This window comes from Gouania willdenowi, chromosome 11, assembly GCF_900634775.1.
Source record: "Gouania willdenowi chromosome 11, fGouWil2.1, whole genome shotgun sequence".
NCBI classification, from domain to species: domain Eukaryota; kingdom Metazoa; phylum Chordata; class Actinopteri; order Blenniiformes; family Gobiesocidae; genus Gouania; species Gouania willdenowi.
Genome location: NC_041054.1, coordinates 32,069,110 through 32,076,857, shown reverse-complemented (window position 1 = coordinate 32,076,857; position 7,748 = coordinate 32,069,110). Strand labels below are relative to the sequence as shown.

The 7,748-nt window shown below is 45.8% G+C and overlaps 1 pseudogene; it reads right to left on the bottom strand.

The window, feature by feature from the left end:
* Positions 1–4,036: 4,036 nt before the first annotated feature.
* Positions 4,037–6,320, bottom strand: LOC114472252 (anterior gradient protein 2 homolog; annotated as a pseudogene).
* Between the last annotated feature and the right edge of the window lie 1,428 nt (positions 6,321–7,748).

Sequence of the window (7,748 nt, the reverse complement as noted above, 5' to 3'; positions counted from 1 at the left end):
ACGCCACTACATAGTGACACAGGTGGCGGCCCCCTCCACCCCCAGTCCCACCATCCAGCCCCCCAAGGGTTGGGTATGGGTGTGTGGTGCATATTGTGAATGGGCCAGACCAGCTGGGAGTGAGGTGAAGTGTACATGTAGGAGGACTGTCCGGTGCGAGCCGGGCCCGTCCGCGTGGCGGGCCACGCGAGATGGTAGATGGTGCAGACGGGCAAGCGGCACTGTGGGCCCCGGAGCAGCAAAGCCGGAGACCCCCCCCACGGCACCCCCCAGACGGCGACGGCCCCGCGCAGCACGGCGGCACCCCCCCACCCCCGGGCGCAGCCAGGCACCAACCCCGTCCCCTGGTGCCCCAGGGAGCGACCCCCGCCGCACGCCGGCCCAGAGCGACGCCCCCCCGCCGCCAAGGAGAGCGGCCGAGCAGGGGGAGGCCCGTGCCCGCACCAGGGCCAGCACAGGCCCACCCGGCGCCACGACACAACACCCTCCACCGGAAGGCGGCCCCGGCCCCCCCGACGAAAGAGGACACCATCCACGGCCAAGCAGGGCCACCCCGCCAGCCACGGACCGGCAAGCCCGAGTACCGAAGCACCCCCAGCCCGGTACCGCCATCCCACACCAACGGCGCCAGAAGAGGCCCCCCCCCCCCCACGGAGGGGACCCCTGACGACCCACGCACCGGCACGAGACACCCCCCCGACGCCAGCGCACCCCGGACGAACAGCGGGCCCCAGGCCACCAGCCCCGCACCACCCAAGGCTGCGCAGCGCCGCCACGAGCCGCGGCCGGTCCCCGGGCAGATGACAGGAGAGCACGCCCCCGGACACCCAGACCACGGATCCACCCCCGGGACACCCCCGCCCCGGAATGGCGCCCACGGCGCCCGGTGCGCCCAGCCAGCAGACCAGCCAATCCCGACGCGGATCCACCAGGCCAAGAGCCACGCGCCGCGCCCCCGCACACCCACCCAACACGACCCCCGGGGAGGCCCCATAGCACCCCCCACCCCACACCCCTAGCCGTACTGGCCACACCGGAGGGGGGCCCCGCCCGGCCCGTCACGCAAGCGACATCCCTGGCGAAGGCGCGCCCCAGGGAGCCAAGCCGAGGACCCGCAAGGGCCGACGGAGCAACCCACGGCCACACCCCGCCACCCAGCAACCCAGGAGGCAATCGCCGACCCCGGGCAGCAGCCACCCCCAAAGCCCCCCCCCCCCGGATCCCCCGGACCGGAGCCACGGACCCCACCACCCCAGGCCTCCCAACGGGACCACCCCCCAGCCAACCCATCCGGCACGGCACCGCCCGCCCCCCAGGCGGGAGCAACAGCCCCCCACCAGCCCCAGGCAAACGGGAGCCCCCCAAACCCAGCCCAACCGGATGGCGGGCGCAAGAGCAAAGGAGGAGGGGGGGGAGGACGAGACAGGGGGACAGGGAGCAAGGGGAAGGAGCGGCAGAGGAGCACGCAGGGCCCCAGCCCCAGAGGCCAACCAGATGCGCATGCAAGGGGCAACAGCGCCAAATCGAACAGCCCTGGGACCCTGTGAACACCCAGAAGGAATGCACACCCGCGCCGAGGCAGCCAGGCACCCCGGCAACACTCCCCAGCCAACCCGGCCAGGACTACCCCAGAGGCCCAGGGCGGCCCAGGCCTACAGTTGGACTAGTGCGTTAGTAAAAAGTGGTGCTGGTAGTCGCTTGCAGGCTAGATCATGAGGCTTTAAAAATTTAGATTTAATGCAATTAAAAAAGGAGTCCAACGCTCCTCAAAGCACATTATTTTTTTTTGTTTTCTGAGAGCAGACATCTTTTCCATGGAGATAAATTCTGTGAGGAGATTTTGCCATTGGTTTATGTTTAAGGATTTTTTGTCTTTCCAATTTAGTAATATTGTTTTTTTTGCTATGGCTAGTGCCGCAAGGATTGATTGTGATCGGTTTGCTGGAAGTTGAAGCATTGTCAGGTCTCCTATCAGACAAAGATTTAGAGATAAAGGAATTCTGCAGTCCAAAATGGAGGACAGTTTTTCAGTAATTAGAATCCAAAAGTGTTGCACTGGGGAGCAAAGCCATAAGGCATGTAAATAGGAATCCGCTGTATTCTGGGTGCACTGAGAGCAGATGTCTGTTGAGGAGAAGCCCATTTTATGCATTTTCTGTTGGGTAATGTGGGATCTGTGGAGGACCTTGTATTGAATTAGCTGAAGATTTGTGTTTTTCGTCATCTTAAAAGTATTACGACAAATTTCTGTCCAGAAATCAATGCTCGGGGTGATTGAGAGTTCAGCCTCCCACTTAGTAATTACAGTTGGTGATCGAGAGCGCTCTGTATATTTTTGAGAGTTTTTTTGATTTTGTTGAGATTTTTTTCATATATATAGCCAGTTCTGGAGGTTGTAAAGTAGTTAAGTCTAGTGGAGTAGTTTTCTTTATTGTTTCTGTTACTTGTAAGTACTGTAGAAAGTTACATTTATTTATACCGAAAGCTTGGGTTAGATTATTATATGTCCTAAGCTTGTCATTTTCAAAGAGGTCTTGGAGATGAGTGATTACACTCTCTTCCCATGTCTTCAGATAAAGTGGTGTTTTTTTATTTTTAAAGTCGGGGTTGTGCCAGATTGGAGACAGTATACTAGTTTTTAATTGAACATTTGCCTTCGCCTTTAGAAAATATCCCAACCAATCAGAGAGCTGGATTTGGTTTTAATCCATCCCACTTCACCTACATGAGGTTTACTAGTCCTACTAGTGAATCATCCAGTGGTGATCATTCTCTGCTGGTATAAACATCATCAGAATATATGTTTATTTTGAATATATTTTCCACCAGTGTAGCACTGGAGCTAGCTAGCAGGCTCAGTACCTTCTCATTGGATAGCGTCAGCCTGTGGAATTCATCTTTTCCGTATTGTGACATCATAGGGTGGACTCTGCTTCTACTTCCTGTTTCTGACACGTGATAACTTCACATTCAGAGCTGTGATTGGACCGTATCTGGTATCAGTAGATAGATCTGGTCCTCCAGAGTCTATCTTTTAAAACACTGGAGGCAGAACGCACACTTTTTGGAAACGGTATAACACCTACTAAAAATGGACTTTGAAAATAAAATTCTCTGTCAGTTCTCCGTCCCCGCGGTACCGGTGAAGAACGGAGCCCCAGGTGTACGAGAGCATCTGGTCGAGGGGTTGACGTGTGTAAAACCTGCTGAAGGTCCAGATGTAAAATGCACACTAGTACGACTAGTAGTAAACTATTAACTCTACGTGTAATACGAGTGACATATTTGAAGTGTACTAGTAGTACTAGGGATGGGAATTGATAAGAATTTAGTGATTCTGATTCTCTTATCGATTCTCATTGGGTGAGTGAATGAAATAATACGTTTACTTTAACTCTTTATTATATTATCTTTGTCTATTAATTAATGCAGGGATATCAGCTCTATTTGAATCCACCAGATATAGATTGTTTTCACTGGACAATAATATATACAAAGCACTATATATAATTGATTTATTATTATTATTACAACATATGACATATTTTGGCTACAAACATTTGTATTAACATAACTACCTAACTTTGACTTTTTGGCCAAGATGATGCCTTCAGGTACTTGACTTCATTCACTTCTTCAAAGATTTGATTCTTAAACCTGACCTTAAATACATCATGTGTGAATCTATTACAGATGTGGACGAAGCTTCATCAGTCAAACAGTCACAGGTTTATTTCTCTGAATAATGAAGGACTTTGATCTGCAGCTCATTGGTGTGAGCCCTACGATGCCCCGCCTCCCCTTCAGGGTGACCACGCCTCCTGACAGTCAGTCTGTGGGTGTCCCTGAAATAAAAGCTAGTGTTGACCTTCACCAGCCCACCAACTACTGCCCTCTAGTGGTGGTGAGAATATGGAACAGTTGAAGCTTTAAAAGTTCACAGCTTACAGCTGGTAGCGTCCTTTCTTCTGCTCATTGTTTAGAAACACACACACACACTTTTCTTTCATGATGACTTGAGTTTTATTTTTTTAACAAATTCAGATATAAATCAAACACAAAATGGTCCAGAGGGTTTGAATAAGGGGAACGTATCACTCCCAGCATCCTGTCAGATGTTCACAGCTCAGACTTTAGGAGCTTCATGGCCTTCTTCATGTTGCCGAGCACTGGGAGGAGAAACAGGACAATGGATGAACCAATCAGCTCTAGGAAACGTGTGTGCACCAAGCCCTTTCCTGTGCCACTGAGGCACTTACAGAGTTTCAGGTCACTTGGTTCATACGCATAACATACGGTTGGAGGAGCGACCACAATGTCAGCCCTCACCGTCATTGTTGGATCTGTGAAGAAACAGGATGGAGTGAAACACTGCTCTGTGGAACGCTAACATTACAATCCAACAATATTGATCAATAGATCAGTGACTGATCAGAGGATTTTACTGTGATGTTCTTCAGCACTGGGAACCAAACTCACGTTTTATTCCTTTTTCCAACATTAATTCTAAAACTTGTGATCGACTGTTCAGCGTCACTTTGATTGAACCTTTTTAAACAGTTTGTGATTTTCAGGAAGTCCTGGGAAATAATATGCAAACATACTCAGACAGTTTAAACTAGAACATAATGTTCATTATTAATCAATTATTCATTTATATTAGAAACATATTTTTACCTCCACCAACAAGCTCATATATTCACTGGCATTAATTCATTCATTTTTTGTCTGTTAGCAGGTTCACGTCAATAGTGTTCAGATGATTTTGACCAAAATTTGAACCAAAGATAGACCTTTGGTCATGGAAGATTCCATTACATTTAGGAGAGATCTGGATCAATAAAGTGATTCTGCATTCGTTTCAAAAATCCGTAAATGTCTTTCTTTCATCATTGATGATATTTAAAAAATGTATATTTCAATTTATATTGACTGATCTTTATTAAATGTAACTCAGTTATGTCGAGTTATTTCCTCAATCATTTCACCAAGTTTCATTGGATCAGATCCAGAATGCACAGTTTATTGTAGTTACTCTAAAACTAATGGGCGTGTCCATACATATTATTAATGATAGAAATGTAAACTCTGTGTTTACTCTAAATGAAAAGCGACTGTTGTAAGAACAAAATCAACCGTCTTATTGAATGCCACATTATTTTGAATAGTTTTGGTGAATTTGTCGTGTTTAATCTTCATGATGAGTTGTTGGAGCAGAGGTTCATACAGTAAAATTAATCTTTTGAGGAGAAAAAAAAATTCTTACCAACAAAAATGATTCTAGGAACATATTGTCCATCAGGAGAAAGATGTTTGTCTGTGGTTTCATACTAAAAAACAAGAAAAGAGATCACTCTGTGAACCAGGTGTATGTACACTAGATATTCATATATTTTTTACACATTTAGTAAATCATAACTGATCATACACCTACCACCAAATTCAGAACATAAAGTCTTCATCCAGCGTTCTCTGGATCTCATTATCCTCAGAGAAGAGTTTTCTCAGAGCTGAGGAGGAAAAGAAACTGTATTTATTAGACATTCTATTCTCTGTTTCCATGGTTTTTGCTGCTGATTCTGATAAAGAAGGTGATTCTGATCCACCATTGGATGCTTTATCAATAAAAGAATCATCTGATAACAAAGTGAAATAAAGCAGTGATGGTACCCTCATACCCTGGCTGTGTGGACAGTCTTCCAGGTGAAAGAGGACCATCAGAGGCTTGGTTCCTAAAACATCAACCATCATCACTCAGCTTCTACTCACAGCATGTTGGCTCAGTCTTTGATATGATTTGGAACCAAGTCTTACCTTGACCTGGACCAATAAAGACCCTCCTCATAAGTCTGAGCCCAGATCAGCTGATCCCCCCAACCTGGAAGGACACAATGACCACTATAAGTCCACCACTAACACTACACGTTCAATAACTTTAAATAATGACAAGACCAACCTCTGGACAGAGTCTGAGGAATCCTCTTCCCAGTTTTGGGAATGTATTTTCCAAAGGTGGAAGACATGGCCACCAGTACCAGGAGTGCAGACAGAAGTGCTTTAACCATCTTCAAAGGTTTCTGTGAAAAAACGACATAAATGAAACACCATCGACAGCGTCATCTCCATCCATTCCCACTGAAACATCCTAAAGTTCCAATATTTAACCTGAGCCCACTCTCCATTTTAGAATAGGAAGGACATTCCAACAACGAGGCTCCTCTGCAGCTTACCTGAGTTCCACAGGTGAGGATGTGACAGACTGCAGCCTGAGGATGTTTCTGTGCTATCTCCAGTGCTTCTGTCTGCTATTTAAGGTCCTGCTACCTGGACGTGCCCCCCCCCCGCCCCCCCCCCCCTTTGTTTGCCAACCAAACTTGATTTGGAGAGGTTACTGTAAGCTTTCCGTGTGGATTACTGAACACATCCTGGTGAGGGAGGGTGACTGTTAACACTTCAAAGATGAACAGTGGAGGATACTTTGTACTCTCAACAATTATCAGTAATTACATCTACGTGTGGTGCAGCAGATCTGATACACACTAAAACTAACAGAGAAAGAAAGTTCGTCAAATTGCCAGAACAAAGAGCAATAGATATTATTTAACATAAAAACGAGGTAAAAATGTCCCAATGTTAGGGCCATGTAATTTCCACCTGAGCAGAATTGCAGAATCGACCAATAAAAAACAAATTCACAGTTTAAAGTGGAAATTGACACCAGGGATGGAAATTGATAAGAAATTTGCGATTTCGATTTCGATTTCATTATCGATATTGCTTATCGATTTTCATTGGGTGAGGGAATGAAACAATACAAATGGATTTGTTTGCTTTAAATTTTATTATATTTTCTTATATTATCTTTGTCTTTTTAATTTCCTGCAGGGATATCAGCTCTCTTTTAATCCACCAGGTATAGATTATTTTCACTGGATAATAATATATACAAAGCGCTATATAAAATTGATGAATTATTATTATTATTACAACACATGACACATTTTGCTACAAGCATTTGAGAATATTTACAGTGCTCCTTTTGAACTTGAACAACTTCATCCAAAACTAATTCAGACATAAAACAAATAATTCTGTAAAAAAATAACATATTAATCAAAAGTATAGGTGCACTTATTGTTATGTATTTAAATGGTAAAGCTTTAGTTTAGTCTTTGTTTACATTTCTATAAATGGACTTTCAGAGACGCCGTCCCCGTTGTCACATGTGATGTCATCAGCCGTGTGTGTGTGTGAACGTGTAAAAGATCAAACTAAAGACAACGATTAGTACCAGTCCATCTCCTGTGTCTGATTACTTATGAGGACATAAACTGGTGACCAGGTGTGTGTTCTTGCTGAAGTTTGTTGTTTTTGGTAGAAAAGTCCCTGCAAGAAGCAACTTTAGCCGAGTGTTCAGCGTAGCAACAGAGATGCTACAAACACAGCACAGAGGACAGCACAGCTATGGGTGGAGGGGGTGGATTCTCAGTGGTGGACAGTAAACAACTATATGGTGGGAGGAGCTTCACTTGGTGCTAGCATAAACACAATATACAGGACCTGGAGGAGTTTATCGTTACGTATTTGTGACGTAAGAGGAACGATAAGCAGAATTGAAATACAAGCAAACAAACGATTCCTAGGAATTGGATTTATGGGAACCGGTTCTCAGAAAGAACAGGTTTTCGATTCCCATCCGTAATTGACATACTGTGAATAGGTCTTTGTACACTTTCAGAAACGTTTAT